This window comes from Hyperolius riggenbachi, chromosome 4, assembly GCF_040937935.1.
Source record: "Hyperolius riggenbachi isolate aHypRig1 chromosome 4, aHypRig1.pri, whole genome shotgun sequence".
Taxonomy (NCBI): Eukaryota; Metazoa; Chordata; class Amphibia; order Anura; family Hyperoliidae; genus Hyperolius; species Hyperolius riggenbachi.
In genome coordinates, this window is record NC_090649.1 from 259,820,216 (window position 1) to 259,842,259 (window position 22,044).

The 22,044-nt window shown below is 44.6% G+C and overlaps 1 protein-coding gene across 3 annotated transcripts in view; it reads left to right on the forward strand.

Moving 5' to 3' along the window:
* The first annotated feature begins 6,804 nt into the window (after positions 1–6,804).
* Positions 6,805–22,044, forward strand: part of FHL5 (four and a half LIM domains 5) — a 99,915-nt gene continuing 84,675 nt past the window's right edge. Inside the window, exon 1 of one of the 3 annotated variants that reach the window (XM_068279406.1) lies at positions 6,805–7,140. The gene's annotated coding sequence lies outside the window, so the exon portion shown is untranslated. Of the gene's footprint in view, positions 7,141–8,605; positions 8,636–22,044 lie in introns of those variants that run through there. The other 2 variants (XM_068279409.1, XM_068279408.1) reach the window with 2 other exon arrangements.

The window sequence follows — 22,044 nt, forward strand, 5'->3', positions numbered from 1 at the left end:
CCTAAACTTATCATGCCTAAACTGAGTTTAGGCATGATAAAGGGCTTTTCACCAGGGTGCTAACTGTTAGCACCGCTTTGTGAATCAGGCCCCTAAAGTCTCTAACTGGGTTAGCACCGCTTTGTGAATCGAGCCCAGAGTGTTTTTTTTGGAGACAACTGTCCCTCCTGCCACTGAAAGTACTGTCTTTTAGTGCAACACTGCTTCTGGCAGTGGTGAGTCAGAGGCCCTGTGGGTGCTGTCAGCGGGGAGGATAGGTACCTGTGGCTGAATGTCTGTTAAACAAGGTGTGTATGAGATCTGCAGATATCATAGACTATAAATGCATTTTGCAGGAACTGATCTTTTGCAGATACTGATCTGTTGCATGTATACAGCATCTTTGTGTGCAGCATCTTGCAAAGATTTTTATCTGATGGGGAGTTCAGCTCCATAGAATAGACTGTGTAGGTATATGCTCTCATACTACATGGAAGGGGGTAAAATTGGTCTGTGATCTTTCATTTTCCAAAGACTTATCTGATGTGTGTACCCACCTTTAACATTTCCACACTATTTTCCCCTCATGTAGCCCCTCTCTAGTTTCCATATACTATTCCAACCACAACCTCCACTCTGCACATGGTCTTATGTTATCTTCTACTAGAATCAACTCCTCCCACTCACTTATATAGGACTTCTCATGAGCTTTTCCTCTCCTCTGGAATTCCCTTCCAAAATACCTACATCTCCCCATACCTTCAAGCATACAGTTATAGCACACAGACTAACATATAATTTAATGTAGGCTATTACATTTCCAGCCTCTGGATTTGCTTTGCTCCTTTTGTAATATACTCCTAACACACAACAACCCTGGAAATAAACCTTATGTATTCCCCCACCTCTTGTTTCTTCCCCTTTTCCTTTGGGTTTTTAAAATGCGCCTTAAATCATATTGTGAATCACACACACCAAAGCAATTATGTGGCCCATAGACTTACATTGTATGACAGGGGCAAGCTAATTTACATTCTGTATGTTTTTGGGGTGTGGTAGGAAACAGGAGGGGCCAGAGGAAACCCAAGCATACATGGGAAGAGCATACAAAATATTGACTTGGCTGGGATTCTAACCTGGAACCCAGCACTGCAAGGCAAGTGTGTTATCTATTATGCCACCATACTTATATGGAATTATGCTAATTATTATGAAAATATAAATGGCAGGGTTATGACTTAACTATCCCTGCTCCACCCACCCAGCAAAATCTGGTACAAAATCTCTCCCCACCCACCCCCAGGTCTTGCAGAGTAGCGTGGCAGCGGAGCTTCATACTGTACCTTGTTCCAGTGGTAGGATAGGTCCTCTTTACCTTCTCTTCAGTGTAACTGCTGTGCAGCCAATCGACTAGTGGCTTCAAACACTGCAAGGCACTAAGTGATAGGCTGCATAGCAGCAGATATGGAATTTTTGTTCATTTTAATGCAGAGTAAAATGCATACAGTAACCCCCAAGATAAAAAAAAATTGCAATCAAAAACAATTTTTTGCAGCATGTATACTGGGTACATAGCCTGAAAGGAGGTTTACCTGTATCATATGTAAGTGGTTGGCTAAGTCTTATTTCATATGTTCAGGAAGTCACATGACTAAGCCCATGTGGGACCATTGCCATATGTGGGGTTTAGAGCTTACCACAAATTACATACAGCATGATAACCATGCTGCTGTTCCATTACAGTAGTACTGACTGGTAGTAGTGAGGGTCTGTGTGCTCCGCATTGAGTTACCGGGTTATTAATGTGGAGGTGATGACTAACATTATATTTTAGCTTTTTCATTTGCCAAATATAGTATTCCTGATCCTGAATACGTAATAAATATCACAAAATATAAGCATTACCATTACTGCGTCTTGCATACTGCATTTATTGTGTATATTTATATTAACAAATAGTGAACAGTTTTTTTTTTACTGTCTCATGAATTTACATTTAAATATAAAATATAAATGTTCCTGTTTGTTCATAATTATTTATACACATACAGTATTTTGGTACACCAAATGCATGGAAACAGTTTAGTAAGTAGAAAAATGAAAATATTTTCATTAACAAAATAGGCCTCTAAAAATAGATCTCAAAGTGAAGACTTGATTTTCCTCTGTGTGACTTCTGTGTCCTTCTACCCTTCCGTGGCCTTAAGAATTCTCCAATGTTCATGAACTAATTAGAGCTCTTCACTTGATCTTTATTTATCTTGAAAGCAGTCATGGGAAATTATCTAATACTGCAGACAGCCATATTAATGTTAGGAGAAAATGTATTGTATGTCTGAGTGTGTGGAGATCGGGTTCTTTCTAGGGGCGATGACTCTGCTCCTGCCACTCTGTTGATGCTCATGCCTGCCAACATGGCAACAAGAATTACATTCTGTTCCTGCCATTCTCTTTTTATATTCTGTAACAGGTGCCGACCTTCCATTCCCCACAGAGACCAGGGTATAACAGCCGTATGTTATTATCTACATGCATAGCAAATCTAGCTTTCTTCTCCTCAATGCAAAGGGATACTTATGTATTTGTGCAGGATTCCACATTGCATTATGTATGTTGTGCATGAGCACTGTTGGTCATTCTACTCTTATTGCAGTGCATGCCCACTGTGTCTTGCTTGCATTTTCACATGACCCTGCTATTTTCTGTGCTTTAAAGTGTACTCGAGTCGACGTGACACGATGAGATAAACATGTATGTATAATGCAAAACATATAAATAACCAGGCTGTTTTATTTTGCTGCCTGAAAGAGTTAATTTCTAGGCATGAAAGTGACAGCTTCTGTCTTGTCGGTATCTTGTCAGGAATTTAGTAAACATCACCGATGAGCAAATTACAGCCATAAAGGTTTTCCTGGCAGAATACAACTTCTGAGAGCAGAGGGGGATAGGAAAAGGTCAATACTTCATGTGTTTTCATTTAGGGACACTTAATAGGCTGCCACTGAGCAGGTACAACTAAACATTCAATCTAATTTGTAAATATTTAAATATAAAATAAAGCAATGGGTTGTCTACAAAGTGATTTTTAGGAGTAGGAGGATAAATACAATTGTTTATCTCATCAGTATATTTTCACCTTGTGTTCCCTTTAACCTCCTTAGCAGTAATCCCGAGTCAGGCTCAGGACGGAAATCCGCAGCTCAGATCACGTGCCTGAGTTATATGCAGCAGCTGCTGCAGATCTCTCTGTGGTATGTTTTTTCTTTTGTTTTTTTGTAGGGTCTAAAAACTTGTGAAAAAATAAATTGCATGACTTTTAGACTCTAAATCTGGAAATAATCATAACGCCAGGGAGGGATAACTTTTTTTAATACATTTGAAATATGTAGCACTATTCATCTATGTGACCTATGCTTTCTAAGATAACTGCTTCTAAAGTGCAGCAATAGAATTTTCAGTCAAAAGCACCAGAAAAGAACTGTTAATGGCCATTTGCCATTTTTTGCATGCTTTAGTAAAAGAAAACCCTGTACCACTCAATCAGGGAAAAAGTACTGACTGAAGCCCATGGTGGGCTAGATTACCTCCTCCCAGGTCTCCTGATGCTGCTCCTTGTCTTTGGGGTCCTTCCTGTTTCCTGTGCCCAGTCTTCTTCTCTACCGAGCCTTCTAGAAGTTCCATCAAGCAGTGCAAGTGATTCTGAAATGCACATGCGCGAGCTCTGAACCGCACATGCACAGTGAAAGAAAGCGGTTCTGGATAAGTGCTTACTTGTGCACGTGCAGTTCAGAACTCATGTCTGTGCAATTATGAATCACTCCACGCTGCTCAGGGGAATGTCCAGAAAAGTATTCGACGAAGGGATCCAGTGGAGTACTTAGAGGGCTGGGGACAGGGAACAAGAGGGACCCCAAGGCCAACGATTGCTATTGGTCAAAAGCCTTCATCCGATGTGGGTTTTGACCCATAACATCTAATGTGCTAACCATACTCCATACATATCTATATATCTGATTTTGATGCCAGGGTAGTGTACTTGCGTGAAGGTATTGGCATCAGCAATCTCATTCTTAGTAGAGCTCCCTGGTACTTGAGCCAAATAGATGGCCTTGCAGTACAAGGCTGAAGGAGGGAGGGGGGGGGGGGCAGCAATGCAGGGAAGGTTGATACATCTATTAAAAACATTTTCCTCAAATGGAAAGATATTTGCATAGTCAGCGAGTCACTGTGTCTAGGCCAGGCATGGGCAAACTTGGCCCTCAAGCTGTTAAGGAGCTGCAAATCCCACAATGCATTAGCCTTTATGAGTCATGACTGTGGCTGTCAGACTCCTGCAAAGCATTGTGGGACTTGTTGTTCCTCAACAGCTGGAGGGCCAAGTTTTCCCATGCCTGGTCTAGGCTTTGGTTGAGTGTTTTGACATTGGAATTTTAGCTATACACATGAAGAGTTTGTTGCTGCTTACTTTAATTTGAGCTAACTTTGTCATGTGTGGGTAAGTAAGGGTGTGTACACATGTACTGTCAATGTCGTCTGTCACGACTGTGCTTGATAGCCAGGGTAAAACTGTGGGGAAACAGGCAAGTAGTTTGTACTGTTCATTAGGGGGATGGAGCAATAACCGGGCTGCATACATGTGAGTGGCTTCTGACAGTAAAGTAAAGTGTAGCTATAATGCTTTCCTCAGAGTTGTTTAAAGAGCCGGCATGCTGGATCACTACAAGACGTACACATGCTAGTTTACCAGCCAATGGGGCACCAAACAACTGCCTGGGTCAGGATCCTTCTAGTGTGTCTATGAGGCTTTAAACTGTAGCAGTACTCTCAAATGTAAAAAAAATACACATCCAGAAGGTAGTAGACTTGCTGATGTGCTTTGGTTTGCTTTATATTGTGGACATAATTCTGTACAATGTAATGGATGAAATACTGATCCTGTAAAAACGGATTCATTTTCCTTTCCTGATCAGTTTGTTACTTTGGGCATCAGTTTTTCATCTGATTTTCAGTTTCTGTTGCCACCTGCTAGATATACCTGTTGCAACTAGGGATGATCAAAGATGCAAATTCTTCCGAGTTAATGCAAATATTTATGCAAATATATGCAGCTTGAAAAAGGTCCAATCAATTTAAACCTGGGTTTAAATTGATTGGTCCATTTTCAAACTGCATATATTTGCATAAAAATTTGCATCAACTCGGAATAATTTGCATCTCATTGATCATCCCTAGTTGCCACTTACCTCTGCTGCCACTGTCCATTTGGGTCTGTGCACCCTGGAAGTGCTGGTATACAGATCCCAGAGCCACATCTGAAGCATCAGGCTCCAATAGGCTTGCAAAAGACAAATGGGAATCCTCTCTGAGCAGTGAGCACCAGGGAGGATTTTCATTGCACAAAGTAACAAGTAAGAAGAGACGAGTGGCTGGCACTACGTAATAATAAAGTTGACAAGCAAACCCAGACTAGGAATGTTTAAGCTAGGCTCACCCAATGGTTCCACATTGCGTGCTCATGAAAAAACAACAATTGTCCATTTGGTCAGAATAGAGGAGTAAGTCTGGCACTGCAGTGTATAGATAGCATTTATTCCATAATGGACTGGTTTAGAAGCATATGTGCAATACGCAGTTTATGGAGAACAAAACAGTCCTACCATTAGGTGACATGGATGGCAGTGGGTTCAGGGTGCAAATTGGGTAGTCTCAGAAGAAGCACCGTGGTGCGAAACGGCCGTTAGGCTGCCCGATTTGCACCCTGCACTTGCTGCCATCCCTGTCACCTAATGATAGGAGGATTTTCAATGGTCAAGCAAACTATTGGGAATAATCCCTCAGGAGGGACGATTCCCATTTGTCTATTGCAAATCAATAGTAGCATGATGGGGCTCAGATTGGTATAATGATGGGGCTCAGATTGGTATAATGATGGGGCTCAAATTGGTATACTGATGGGGCTCAGATTGGTATATTCTGTACAGGCACCAGAATTTTGTTCTGCTAAACTACATGCTTTCAGTTCTAGTGTGAGTGTGGCCCAGAGCTTCCTTTGTGTGCCAGCGGAGTCCTTCATTTCACTTGCTATGACTTTATTGACAGCAGAATTTCAATACATCTCTAAATTAGTACAAAAAAACTACATAGATTGAAGCAGTTCCCATAACAGATATGAGACCGTGCTTTTTCCAACATACTCTAGAAAATCTAATTCAAAATCTAACTGAGGCCTGGAACCCACAAGGAGCGATTTTCTGAGCACTTTGTGATTTGAAAACTCTTGCTATTGTAATGCTCTGGGTGTGATCCCACTTGGGCAATGTGATTATATAAAAATCTCCCATAGCATTGCATTAGCAAGAGCTTTTTCGCATCACTAGCGCTTAGAAAAGGCTGCTAGTGGATTTGAGCCCTTATGCTTTCCTTTTCCTGGCTTTCCTTACAATATCTGTAGAAGGTGATCTCTATGCATTTGTTTTTATTTATATACAAATATAAATATATAGTTGGATTTTTGTTTATGGTTGCTTAAAAGACAAAAATGCAATTATAGACTGTAGGATTCTACCTATTATTTTGATTTGTGTTGCGTTATTATGCGACAGGAAATAGCGGCCCCCTTCACAGCCTGCATTCCTTTCCCCTCACTGAGTGGTTTTGAACTATAGAGCAAAATGATTTGTTTTAATGTCAAGTAAAATTATGTAACTTAATAACAGCTGATCTGCCTTGCTAGGAAGTAGTAGTGACTAAGGTGTCCTTCTGAGCCGTCTCATTTACTTGTCATTTACTTGAGTATTAACATGGCCCCTACTTTACAAGTGTGCGCCATCAGACGTACATTCCAGTCGTTTATGTAGTCACTAACATTCCAGCGTGCAAGGGCTTTGGGTCCTGGCCATGGTTAAAAGGAAACAGGCTAAACTTTACATTCTTCATTAAATCTATGTTGCTTTTTTTAATTTGCAAGTTGAGGACCTCTACATAAACATCCGTTATTGCTATGTGAGACAGACAGTGAAGGAAACGTGAAGAAACCAAGCCTGTGTGAGAGCCAAAATCTGACAAGACTTGAATTACAGAACCTCTGCCTCCAGACTTCAGTATGTGTCTGGGAAAGGTCCCTGCAAGGCTTCAGCAGCTGAGCTGAGAGGAAGGACAGCTGTAAGTATCTTAAAACTGTTGCTTGTTTATATACAAAGAATGAATCAAGATGTCTTAAACTGGACTGGCTCTAATTTCTATTCATCCTACCCTGTTTTGTTCATAGTTAGTTCTGCTTTCTGATTATACAAAAGGATGCTAACTGATCCATAGCATCTCTCCACTTATGATAAAGAATTGGTGTGGCTTTCTGTATGTATGCATTAATACTGTACTGTTGCATTACTGGGGGATCGACAAGAAACTGCTTTTATGATTTCAAACACATTTTAAAAGACTAGAGTATTGTTTTAATGCTTACATCACTCATTTAAAGCTTTTTTGATTACTTTTTAGTTTGTTTTATGCTTCCTTCATGTTACTTTTAAAGAGAACCCGAGGTGGTTTTGAAGAATATTATCTGCATACAGAGGCTGGATCTGCCTATACAGGCCAGCCTCTGTTGCTATCCCAAACCCCCCTAAGGTCCCCCTGCACTCTGCAATCCCTCATAAATCACAGCCACGCTGCTGACAAACAGCTTGTCAGAGCTGGCTGTGTTTATTTCTATAGTGTCAGTCTGCTGCTCTCCCCGCCTCCTGCAGAACTCCAGTCCCCGCCTGCATCCCTTCCCTCCCTGCTGATTGTAGGGAAGGGACGGGGGCAGGGACCTGAGCTATGCAGGAGGTGGGGGAGCAGCTTAGACTGACACTACAGATGTAAACACAGCCTCACAGCGTGGCTGTGATTTATGAGGGATTGCAGAGTGCAGGGGGACCTTAGTGGGGTTTGGGATAGCAACAGAGGCTGGGCTGTATAGGCAGATCCAGCCTCTGTATGCAGATAACATTCTTTAAACACACCTCGGGTTCTCTTTAATGAGATTTAAAATGGGTTGCTTGATGGTTGCTTGATGTAACTGTGAGTTTTATTTTTGTGGCAGGTCTTAACTTGCATCCTAGATAATGATTATAGATTGGCTACAACTGTTACCATAGCAACATTGGTGTGGCTTTCTACAATACACTATTCATATGTACATTATAAACCATAACGCACTGAATGTTTGTGCTTAGCCCAAATAGGTATTATGGGAAATGGGAAATACTGTATACAGAATTTTAGTACTTTCCATCCATGGTTGTACTGCTCTTTACAGAAGTCCTATTAATTTCATTTTTAGTAAGCAAATCACGTAAACCGATCACAAATCAAACAAAAAGGAAGACATGTAAAGAACAGTAACACGTATGATTAATGTGCCATTTATTGTTTAATAGTATAGTGAACTGAGATATGAGTATCGCGCCCCGCAGTAAACTTAGAAATGCTCACAGTATGCAAAAGCAACAAACATGGGGGAATAGATTACTGCCCATTTGTCTAGGGATCTATATGCATGCACTGAAACAAATTATTTTTAATTCTTATAAACATTTTATTTTAATACAAATATGGGTGTTTCTCATTCAGAACAAATCTGTTAGGCTGGAAGGACACTTGTCTGGGTGTCTGGGTGAGTTTTTTTCCATGCCTGTTCCTGCATTTTTCTTCATCTTTCTTCTGTGTATTTGTATGCATTTTGCATAAGATATTTTGGATTTTTAAATAATCTGCCTTTTTTTAATGGGGGAAAATACAGTATCCCCTACGTAAAAAAGCATGGTATGCCAGTCGTATGTGATTTGCATTCAGTATATGGAAAAAAGCTACATGATGTGAAAGAGCTGCGATTTGCAAAGGGCTCCTTAGACCTTCATTCCATTTACTGATACACAGGAAACCGTGTGCTATTCAAGCTTTATACATTTGAATAAAGTTAGCGAGTCAGTAAATAGTTGAGTAAGTTAAGCTTTGTTCACATCTAAAATCGAAATTGCTGACGACAGCGATTTTCTGTTTTTTGGTGCATTTTTTCTCCACCCTCCGGCGCTCCACTGCATGCTACAATTTTGTACAGAGCGGTTCGTACGTTTTTTTTCACTTCCTGATGTCAGTCAGGAAGTGAACTCTTTTACCCCCGGAAATGAATAAATACAATGGGCTCGATTCACAAAGCGGTGCTAACCCAGTTAGAGACTTTAGGCATGATAACCATTGCACCACGCTGGTGAAAAGCCAGTTTAGGCGTGATAAGTTTAGGTGTGATAAGTGTAGGTGTGATAAGTTTAGGCATGATAAGTTTAGATAAGTTTAGATCGCTTGCAAAGTCCCGCACGCAAAGCAGCGCCATTAAACTTTATGCAAAGTGCACCAGACTTTGCTAGCGCAATCGCCGAATAGTTGCTGGACAATTTGTGAGCTATAGCGTTTTTTGTATTTCCTATCCCTTCCATTGTAGGGAAATCACCCTGAAAATGGTACATGCAGTGCTTTACTAAGTACAAAGCGGACGAAACGTGCTGATATGAACTATCCCATAAGGATTCATTGCACAGGGCATTTTTAAAAATCACCGGCACTCAAAAAAAAAAAAACCCAAAGCACCCAAGGCAGAAGCAACTTCCAGATGCAGATTTTTAGCAAACTAACAGCAGCAGCAATAATATGCCTTATTCCAACCAAAGAATTGACTTCACCAGCGCCTTCCTGCTGTTGGGCAAATGTTTGCATCCTAGTTTGCTTTTTTTTTTTTTACCAATTATTAGAGGAAGCCGGAAGTCTGGCGAAACCGGTCGAGGGTGCGTGTGCTGCGCCCCGGCCTCTATTCCTTCCCTCTGTGCGGACCCGGCCTAGTCGTTTCTCTCTACCGCCATCCCCATCCCTCAGCACGCCAGCAACTAGCCGCCATTCATCAGTTCCACTTTATCAGCGCAGCAGATTTGTAACAGCCCAGTGGGCAAAGATGCTGATATTATATGCTTTTGCTAAAGTTCTGCTGACAGTCGATCCAGCTTTGTGCTGACTTCACCACAGTGATATGCTGCATTTTGATAATCTGTCATGCAGCAGGACTGTTCACTTGAACTTGCTGGCTATTTACTTGTTGAAGCTACTCACTATATGCTTTCTGCTTTGTGAGCATTGAGCTGCTGGATTGAACATTTTGGCAACTAATCACACAGCAACAGCAGCACCGCTGATGGCAATGGCTACACTTAAGCTCACTGATTAAAGGGCAACTGAAGCAAGAGGGATATGGAGGCTGATATATTTATTTCCTTTTTAACAATGCACATTGCCTGGCTGTCTTGCTGATTCTATGCCTCTAATACTTTTAGCCGTAGCCCCTGAACAAGCATGCAGCAGATCAGGTGTTTCTGACATTATTGTCAGATCTGACAAGATTAGCTGCATGCTTGTTTCTGGTGTGATTTAGACACTTCAGCAGCCAAATAGATCAGCAGGGCAGCCAGACAACTGGTATTGTTTAAAAGGAAATAAATATGGCAGCCTCCATATTCTTCTCACTTCAATTCCCCTTTAACCACTTGCCGACTGCGCATTCATAACGCGCGTCGGCAAAGTGGCAGCTGCAGGACCAGCGACGCAGATATGCGTCGCCGGCTGCAGGCTAATTAATCAGGAAGCAGCGGCTCGCGCGAGCGGCTGCTTCCTGTCAATACACGGCGGGGGGCTCCGTGAATAGCCTGCGGGCCGCCGATCGCGGCTCGCAGGCTAAGTGTAAACACAAGCGGAAATAATCCGCTTTGTTTACATTTGTACAACGCTGCTAACAGTAGCAGCGTTGTACCAGATCAGCGATCCCCGGCCAATCAGCGGCCGGGGATCGCTGTCACATGACAGGCACGAGCCTGTTAGAGGCTGCACAGGACAGATCCGTTCCTGTGCAGCCTCCGATCTCTCGGGGAAGGGAGGGAGGAGAGGGGGAATCCTGCGGTGGAGGGGGATTTGAGGTGCCCCCCCGCCAGCCAGACGCAGGCACTGTTTGCCATGTGCTGTCTGCAATGCTTTCTACTTATCAAGCATATACGTGTTTAACACTTGTGGATGGGCTTGAATAACTACATCTTGTATTCACAAGACTGTCTTACTCACCATTTATCAGTTTGGCTTTGGCATTTGATCTGTGCTGTATACTGAGGGGACAGAGGCGTAGCTAGGGTTTTCAGCGCCCGGGGACAAAGACTATTAATGCGCCCCCTAAGGTGAAGGGTCGTGACCAAATGTGAGCGTGATTATGGGTGCTCCACATTTGGTCACGCCCCTTCAAATGTACATGGAGGTTAGCAGGCTCACGCTCACCCACCCTCCCTCAGTATGTACCTTCCAGCATGTTCCAAGACAAATTCAGCAATCATGAGCCCCCCCATCAAGACAAATTCCGCAATCATGAGTAAACATGAGGCCCCCAACATGACCAACTCAGCAATCATGAGGCCCCCAACATGACCAACTCAGCAATCATGAGGCCCCCAACATGACCAACTCAGCAATCATGAGGCCCCCAACAAGACAAATTTAGCAATCCTGAGGCCCCCAACAAGACAAATTCAGCAATCATGAGGCCCCTAACAAGACAAATTCAGCAATCATGAGGCCCCTAACAAGACAAAATTAGCGATCTTGAGGCCCCCAACAAATCATGAGGCCCCCAACAAGACAAATTCAGTAACCATGAGGCCCCCAACAAGACAAATTCAGCAGTCATGAGGCACATAAATAGACAGCATTTCACATAAATAGGCAGAATGCCCCCTTAATATGGTAGACACCTCTCACCTGGCAGCAGTTCCCCAAAATACACTCAATCTGACAGCAGTGCTTCCCCAAAAATAGGTAGCCCCAGGTCTATAGGTGTCCCCAGAATAGGTGGCCAGCAGTATAGATGTCACCAGAACAGGTAGCCAGGGGTAGAGATGTCCACAGAACAGGTAGCCAGGGGTATATGTGCCCAGTATATGTAGGCAGGGGTATGTGTCCCCAGTATATGTAGCCAGAGGTATATGTGCCCAGTATATGTAGCCAGGGGTATATATGCCCAGTATATGTAGCCAGGGGTATATATGCCCAGTATATGTAGCCAGGGGTATATGTACCCAGTATATGTAGTTAGGGTTATATGTGCCCAGTATATGTAGGCAGGGGTATATGTGCCCAGAGTAGGTAGCCAGGAGTATATGCCCAGTATATGTAGGCAGGGGTATATGTGCCCAGAGTAGGTAGCCAGGGGTATGTGCCCAGAGTAGGTAGCCAGGGGAAGATGTGCCCAGAGTAGGTAGCCAGGGGTATATGTGCCCAGAGTAGGTAGCCAGGGGTATATGTGCCCTGAGTAGGTAGCCAGGGGTATATGTGCCCAGAGTAGGTAGCCAGGGGTATATGCCCAGTATATGTAGGCAGGGGTATATGTGCCCTGAGTAGGTAGCCAGGGGTATATGTGCCCAGAGTAGGTAGCCAGGGGTATATGTGCCCAGAGTAGGTAGCCAGGGGTATATGTGCCCAGAGTAGGTAGCCAGGGGTATATGCCCAGTATATGTAGGCAGGGGTAAATGTGCCCAGAGTAGGTAGCCAGGGGTATATGTGCCCAGAGTAGGTAGCCAGGGGTATATATGCCCAGAGTAGGTAGCCAGGGGTATATGTGCCCAGAGTAGGTAGCCAGGGGTATATGTGCCCAGAGTAGGTAGCCAGGGGAATATGTGCCCAGAGTAGGTAGCCAGGGGTATATGTGCCCAGAGTAGGTAGCCAGGGGTATATGTGCCCAGAGTAGGTAGCCAGGGGTATATGTGCCCAGAGTAGGTAGCCAGGGGTATATGTGCCCAGAGTAGGTAGCCAGGGGTATATGTGCCCAGAGTAGGTAGCCAGGTCAGGTGTCCCCCTCCCCAGCAGGAGGGGAGCAGCGCAGAGAAGAGCTGCTCTCTCCCTTCCTCGCTGTCCCCTCCAATGTCCGGGTGGCTGGCAGCGGCGGGCGGAACTTACCTCCGTCTCGTCGCAGCGCCGGATCTGCCACTACTCTGGTCTGGTCCAGACCAGAGCAGCGGCTGCGCACCCGAACTTCCGCCCGGCGCTGGAGCGAGACGGAGGTGAGTTCCGCCCGCCGCTGCCAGCCCAGCCACCCGGACATTGGAGGGGACAGCGAGGAAGGGAGAGAGCACCTAAGGTGAGGGAAGGAGGGGGGATATGGCCCCCCTTCCCCACCGTCCGCACAGCTCTCTCTCTTCTCTGCGCTGCTCCCCTCACCCGCCGGAAAAAAAAAAAAAAAAAAAAAACCCGCAGCTCAGCCAGGCGGAGGGCGCCCTTGGGGACCAGGCGCCCCGGGGCACTTGTCCTACCCCGACCCCCCCTAGCTCCGCGCCTGTGAGGGGATATGTAATATATTGAATATTGCGAACCACTAACTGTTGGGACTGCTAACAAGTACAGTTAATTTGTTTGAAATGGTGACAAGTATAACCAACAACTGTGAATCCAAATGGAAGCATCCTGGAATGTGCCTGTCCCTTTTGCTTCAGATTTAACTGGAACTGGATGTTTATTGAGATCTTATATAAGTGCAGCAGATGCATATGCTTCATTAATTAAGATTATCAGTCCCTTTGGTTGGTTTCCAACTGTTCTGCCATTAGATTGGGGTATGGGGGTAGTTAGTGGTACAGGCTTTTTAGGGGGGTCAGACGGTGTGAGGAGGGTTATTGGGGGGTGGGGGCAAATTTTTATGTTTTTTTAAATTATGCTATATGAAGCATTAATAATAAAAGGTTTGTAATATTGTCTCTAATTGATTGAAGTTGTTTGTTTCCAGTTGGGTCATGCCCACTTCCACTTCTATCTCATTGTGTTTTCTTTATTACTTTAATAGTTTATTAGCTTTCAATGTATTATGAACAAACTAATCATAACACAAAGAACATACCACAAATAAGACAAACAAATACCACCACACACCATACATGCCTCTTGAATTCACCCTACCACCAGCCCTCTTCTGGAACCTTTTCCAAACTCCTCCCCCTCCTCCTCACATCTTCATACTCTCATACCCTCATTTACCCTCACTCAACTATATAATATGGTACTTTAAAATTAACTGAAAATATTTACCTAAATCTGCTTCTCAGCAAGCCAGTTTATTGCGCCAGTCACCTCTTCCTCCTCCTCCCCAGCCCCCGCCCACTCCCTATCCCTCAAGAAAATTGACATGTCCCCCATCCGTTCCTAAAGTGAAAAAGGTTTGGGATTCTTCCAGTTTCGAATAATACGCTTTCTTGCTATACTTACTCCTAATTCCACCAGTGACCATTGTTGCGGACAACCCTCAAGCTTTCCAGACTCTTGGACACCAAAAATTGTTAAAATGGCCCAAAGCCTACCTCTGCTATCAAATTTAAGTAACAGAACTCTTCCACTTCCTTCCAAAAACCTCTTACCACAGGGCACTCCCACATCATATATACTGTGCAAAGGATTCCAGGCTCTGTTTGCATTTCCAGCAAGTGTCATTATCAGGCTAGGGTTAGGCCATATCAGGCCATACATACAGGAGATAAATACCATCCACTATAATAAAACCCCTGTGTCTCTTCTTCCCGTGTCCATGTGTGTCCCTGCGTTTGCGCTACTGCACATGTGCCGCAGGGACACCCTTTGGACAGGGAGCAGGACAGCCAGGGGGCGACCGGCCGTACGTGTGCACGTGCGCAATGGACAGGCGGGTGCGCGCACATGCGGCGGATGCACGTGGCAGACGGGTGGGTGTGTGTGCGCATACGGCGGGCGGGGGCTGCAGCTGTGACTGACCTAGCCCGTTTTTAACCGGGCTAAGGTCACTAGCCTAGATATAAATTTAAACTGGGCAAGCTGTTTATGAGTATTAGGAAAGCACCACATTTTCTGGAAGATTCTAGCCCAAAGATCCGTATCCGGCTTTAGGCCATCTACCTTTTCCCACCCAGAACAATATGGTGGGAGGGCCCTGTGCAAGTCTGCATCAATTAATTTATAGATTTAAAATGATGCCCCTGGTGGCCTTTGCTTTTGCAGGAACCATTGGTCATATTTATTTAGTGTGCTTTTCATATCCCCCTCCCTTATTTCCAGACTCCTCAAGTTGCTCCTTATTTGCATAGAACCATATGAAAGCCTCTGCTCCACACTTAATATGGGAGGAATAGCTAGATCCCTATTACTTAATATGTGTATAATCCTCCAATCTGTAGTCAGGTTATTAAAAGCACACCAGGACTTATCTCTAGCTGGCCTGAATTGTCATGGCTAGATATGAGCAAACATTTTTGCAACAGTCACAGTGAGACATTGTGTTGTGTTCCTTGTATAACAGGAACGCAACGCAATGGAAGGAAAAAGTAGTACCACATGTTACAGCTGCATTGCTTTGGGTACAGTGAAGCATACAGTCAATGAAAAGTGTGCTTCACCTCTACTGTTAATGTGCGCAATTACCAGTAACGCACTGCATTAAGTGTGTTACCACACCACAACCACACTGTGGACGTCGCATAAGTGGCCTTTGCACTGCACCTCAACGCACCACTGTGAAATGAAGACTTTCCCATTAATTTATTTTTTTATCTACAGAGATTGAAATTAACATAGAATAAACCACATCTTTACGCAGCGCTTCAGAAGTCAATCTTTAATTAAGTAAGAACTTGAGTAATTAATCAAGCTGCCAGTTAATTATTTTTTTACAAATCCAAATAGCCCTGTGGAAAGATCCAGTTCAGTCTCTACTAAGTGGAGTTAGTTTCACACTGGGACACTGTAAAAATAGGAACGCAACACAGCATAGGGAATGACTGCATTTTATGTTACACTTGCGATGCAAGGCATGCAGTGACGCATGCAGTACATGACAAGTATGCTTCAGTGCCACTGTATAAATGTACCATATCCAGTACCTCACAGCTTGCCTCGTGTTATGCCAATGGATTCTGTCGCACCACACTGCTAAAGTATCAATGTCAATGTACCATCACAATATAACCACATTGCGTTTACCATTTTTTTTAATTGGTAATTCATATTTGAGATTACATCTGAAATTACATGACAGCTTTGTTACGACCGCCTAACGTCGATAGGCGGAGGCAGGTCGTAAGTGTTTTTACATGGAAACGTTCCATGTCAGTTCACGGAGGGTGTCTCCGTGAACAGCCTGTGAGCCTCCGATCGCGGCTCGCAGGCTAAATGTAAACACATGGGGAAGAAATCCCTGGTGTTTACGTCGCACGGCGCTGCTACTCAGCGCTGTAAAGGAGATCGGCGATCCTCGGCCTCTGATTAGCCAGGGATCGCCGGCATCTGATAGGCTGAAGCCTATCAGAGGCGGCGCAGGACGGATCGCTATCCTGTGCCGCCCATGGGAAGGAGGGGAGGGAGGGAAAGAGAGGGAGGGTGGAAATCACTGCAGAGGGGGGCTTTGAGGAGCCCCCCCCCCACTAAACCAAAATAGCCGGTGGCGATCAGACCCCCCCAGCAGGACATCCCCCTAGTGGGGAAAAAAGGGGGGGGAGTCTGGTCGCCCTGGCTGCAATGTGATCTGTGCTGTGGGCTGGAGAGCCCACGCAGCACAGATCACTGAGAAATAGCCTGGTCCTTAAGTGGTTAACGTTTCTAAATCCTGGCCAATCAGTTCAGTTGTAAATACGAATTTACTAGGCGTAGCCATGCAAAAAATCAAAATCTTTCTATTTGAAAACACATCTTGAAAACACATCAACAAATCTGTTGCATTGTGTCACCAACGGAACATATCACTGCATTTAATTGTGATGCAATGATATGCCTATGGGGCTTCCACATCGAGTGCGGAAGGTTCCGATGCAGTAATGTACAGTGTGCTGTGGGTTAACCATGTAACATGCGTGTTAAAGGGAAGGTCCAAGCAAAAAAAAAATGAGTTTCACTTACCTGGGGCTTCTACCAGCCCCATGTAGCCATCCTGTGCCCTCAGAGTCACTCACTGCTGCTCCAGTCCCTCGCTGGCAGTTTTCTGACCTCGGAGGTCAGGGCCGCATTGCATACATTTTTACACATTCCAGCTAGTGCAGGAACAAAAATGTATGCGTTGCACCACTAACACGTAAAAATGTATATGTTAATGTTCCTGCACTAGCGAGAATGCGTAAAAATGTACGCAATGCGACCCTGACCTCCGAGGTCAGAAAGCTGCCAGCGGGGGACTGGAGCAGCAGTGAGTGACTATGAGGGCACAGGATGGCTAAATGGGGCTGGTAGAAGCCCCAGGTAAGTAAAACTCATTTTTTTTTTTTGCTTGGACTTTCCCTTTAACAGCGGCAGTGAGGAATACTTTGCTTGTACTGTATGCTTCACTGTATGGTCGCACCACAGTGGCAACATGCAGTGCTACTTCTTGGCTAAGTTGCAATTTGGTCGCAACAGCTGACTCAGTGTGAAAAGACTTTGAATGAAGATAATCACTTTAAAGTGCTTGTTTGGCATAATACTCATAATGTAAATATTATGGGAAATAGTAATAGTTTTATATTTTAAGGGATGGGTTTTTTATATTTCTGTGGTATTTGCAAATAAAAAAAATACAGCTGATGACTTTTTTTTTTTGTTTTGCAATGTTGGAGAGTATGGGAATGAATAGAACACTGTCAGTTTTATTATTATTGCGTTTGTCATCAGTGAGGATATTTCCTTCTACTTCCCGTACAAGTCCCTAGAGACACCTCAACAGGAAATTAGAATGAATTTATCCAGTGGAGGGGGAAATAACAAAAAAGTTACTGTATTGTTGATTTACTTTAGACCACATGCACTTAGCCTTCCTCTGCTGAATGTTAGAGACTATAAAATAATAGTTACAAAGCACGTAGAGTGTTGCATTTTTTTTTATTATGCAATCAGTGAAAGATATGTGTAGGTAACATGATATGTTATCTGTTCGGGCCAGTTCACACTGTGACAGCGGATGCGAAAACGGTGTGGTAAGCACATCCATTCAGGATGTGCTCTCTTCATTCACATTGCTTGTCATTTCTATCCGCTGCACTGGCGTCACTGGCGTCTCTCATCGTTCACCACCGTCCTCATTCATCCATCTTTGCTCCCAGAGATCAGGAAGAAAGGGGCATCCTTGTTGAATCACATTGAATCATGCTTAGCAACAGGGAGGATTCTTATTGCTCCACCATTAACCAATGAGAGTTTCCCTGTTGCAGCAGGCTTCCCATCAGGGGAGGACTGGGACCTTTTGGCCTGGGGGGACAACACAAACTAGAGGCCCGTTTCACGGCATCCCCAGCCCAAAGCCATATCTTTCTTGTGTGCAAATCTTCAAATTGTGATGACTAACAGCCCCAGCCACACACACACACACACACACACACACACTATGTACCTGATGCCTAACCCCGTTTCTCTGCACAATCTACCTGTCTGTGTCTGATGCCTAACCTTAAAGGAGTTATCAGGCTTTTTTTCTTTTATGAAGATAAGTGCTACTTACCCAGGGCTCGTCCAGCCCCAAGCTCCCAGCATGTCCCTCGCCGCAGCTCTGCAGTCAGCTGTTCGCTGCCGCTGCCTCCCAGTCCCCGGCGATGACGTCAGGCCGACTGCGCCTGTGCGAGCGGCGCTGTCAATCACCGCCACATGGACCAGAGCGTACTGTGCAGACGCAGAACTACTGCGCCTGCGCAGTACACTCCGGTCCACGTGGCGGTGATTGACAGTGCTGCTCGCACAGGCGCAGTACAGGCCGACATCCAGGTCGGACTGGTGCCATCGCCGGGGACTGGGAGGCAACGACAGCGAATGGCTGACTGCAGAGCTGCGGCGAGGGACATGCTGGGAGCGTGGGGCTGGAGGAAGCCCCGGGTAAGTAGCACTTATTTCATTAAAAATGCCTGATAACTCCTTTAAACAACACCCCCCCCCCCCCCACACACACACACACACACAAACCTACCTACCTGGTGATGCCTAACCCCACTTCTGCCCACCCACCATACAAACTACTTGTCAGACACCTACCCCCCCCCCCCCTCCAACTACCTGTTTGACAGTGCCTAACTGCCTGCCTCCCCCCTCCCCTGCAGCCAATCACACCACAAGAAGAAAAAACGTTCTCCCTCAGGCCAGGGTCAGAATGAGGATGATTATCACACAAAAAAAAACTCAGAGGGCACTGGCCTGGGCAGAGAATTGAATTTGACAGCAGTAGCAGGCAGGCAGCAAAATGTGAGTAACTCAGTGACAAGAAGGGAGAAGAAGTACAGAAACAAAATTTATAAAAACCACCTTCTCCTCTGGCGACCTGGACCCGACCTCCTCTATCCTCCTGTCTCCTCAGTCCTACATCTCCTCCTCCTCCACAGCAGCAAGCAGCTATAGGTGGCATCTCCGACTCCCAGTCCCCCCCGAGTGTCCGACTCCTCCAGCCAGGACAGCCAGCCAGCCACTCGTAGCCGCAGCTCCAGGCCCCCAGCCCCCCCAGCACAGAAAGTTGAAGAGTGAGAAAGCTCACTCCGTTGACACCACAGGCACAGCAGCACGTTGCGGGCGGCAATGGCTCCAGGCGGGGGGCTGAGTCAAACAGGGTCAACCCACCGGGCCGGAGAGGACCTAAGCTATTTGTGTCCTTGTGCCGCTCACATCCACCGCAGGCGCGGCCACGCACAAGGGCACACCACGGCCAGCAGCCTCAGTCCCTTCTCTGATTGGATACTTCAACTTGCCTGGAAATATCGCGCGAGGTTGCGATCTCCACTGCGAACCTGTCACTTGTGGTATGTCTGCGGCCGCTGCGTATAGCAGGGGCCGGCCCTAATTACTTAAGATTCGGGCGGCCCGGGGGGCAATTGCCCCCCGTCCCCCTGGGCCAGTCCTCCCCTGCTTCCCATTGATTTTTTGCAAACCGATCCCCTGCAGTAGACTGAACAGTGCCGATAGAACCAAAAATCCACAAGATAGGTGAGTATTTTTTTATGCCACGACCAGCTTAGTGGGAATGGACAATGCCCATTCCCATATGCTTATATCGAGTCTGATTTGCGGCATGATCACGTTGCAACTGTGGAAAATGTAGCAGATTTGGACTTTGCAAGTGCAAGTTGTATTTTGCGTCCACGGTCTCATTGATAATGTGAGCACAGTCTATTAATAACATAGGATGCAGTCACTGATCGGAAGATGTTGCGTTTTTTTTCTTTAGTGTGAACATGCCCTTAAAGTGAACCGAGCACCTTTTTAGCACTCAGGACATTTCTATAGCACATGAAAAATGCATGCCAACAATCTGTTTCATTATTAAAATAAACTTTCATTTACCTTTGTATTTTACAATCAAAGTAGTATTTTTAGCCTGTTTCAGCAGACCTGACCATTCACAGAGCTCTCAGGACGCTAATTCTTTTATTGAGCTAATTACCCAGAAGGACTGTTTCTTTAAAGACATAGTATGTGTCAAACAGTCCTAATTACCCACCCCCTTTGTTGAGAGAAAAGCTATTGTTTACTTATGGGTAATTAGCTCAATAAAAGAATTAGCGTCCTGAGAGCTCTGCGGACGGTCAGGTCTGCTGAAACAGGCTAATACTACTACTTTGATTGTAAAATACAAGGTAAATGAAAGTTTATTTTAATAATGAAACAGATTGTTGGCATGCATTTTTCATGTGCTATAGAAATGTCCTGAGTGCTAAAAAGGTGCTCGGTTCACTTTAAAGTTTCATATTTACCACTATCAGGTGCAGTTCCATGGTGAAAAGAGAATGTATTTACATGCATGTAAAAGTTTTCTCTCTACAGTCAATGTTTTGACTCTTTTCCTGGTAATGAGGAATTGCTTTATTGGTAATTTCAGAAACAATAGAACCACTGTCAGAGGTAATAGAATAGCTAGCTTCTGCCCTAGCAGAAATTGCAAATTATTGCTGAAACAGACAAGGGTGGGAGGTTTTCTGATCACTCATAATATCAAAAGTAAATGACGGGCAAGGTAAAAGAACAGTTATTTGACAGTTTAATGCAATAACTGGTATAACTTCTTAGGGAATGCACTTGTTTAATGTATCACCGTGCTCTACTTTAAATTATGAGTAGATCCTTTCTTTATTTCATGCTTCAACAATCTTCTTTTGTACTGGAACAGCAGATTTAATCTAATCCAATTATGTATATAGCAGGCTGTCATAGTCTTAATTACTTTACGACATCCTTGGGGTCAGATTGTAATGTAGAGGAACAGAACAGTGGGAAATAATCAGGCACTATGCTCTTTCAATTTGTGGCCCCTGTTTAAACATGCCAGTAACTGTCCTCTGACGACTGACATAACACAGTGCTCATCCCTATTTATACGCTCATACAAACAGAAGATCTTTTCAGAAACAGTAAAAATGTCACTCCCTGGAAAGACCAGAGACCCACAAAATACACATGAAGTTTCATGCACTTTATAGTGCTGTATACCACAGGCCAAATCCTATCTTGAAATCAAGGCCAGGTTTACATTAAGAAGAACCGGTCACAAGAAGCAATTTGTAATCTGAACCTGTGGCAATTGTGTGGATATCTTTAGGGCACTCCAGTTCCATCCAGAAATGTACAGATTATTTAACTGGTTCTCCCTAAAACTAGCCTTAGTCTGTGGTAGGGACATTAGACTGTAGCTACAGTGGGGATTAGATTATGAGCTTTTCTGTGGAACAGTTAGTGACATGACCAAGGTCTCTGTGAAGCACTGCTGTAGATGTCAGCGCTATATAAATATATAGTTCAATAATAATTAGAGGTGTAGCGAACGGTTCGCCGGCAAACGGTTCCAGGCAAACATTGGTGGTTCGCGTTCGCCTGCTCCAGGCAAACTTTTACGGAAGTTTGATTCGCCCCATAATGCACTATGAGGGTCAACTTTGACCCTCTGCATCACAGTCAGCAGGCACATTGTAGCCATTCAGGCTACAGTAAGCCCTGGAGCCCCACCCCCCCTTATATAAGGCAGGCTCCGGCGGCCATTACACTCACTCGTGTGCCTGC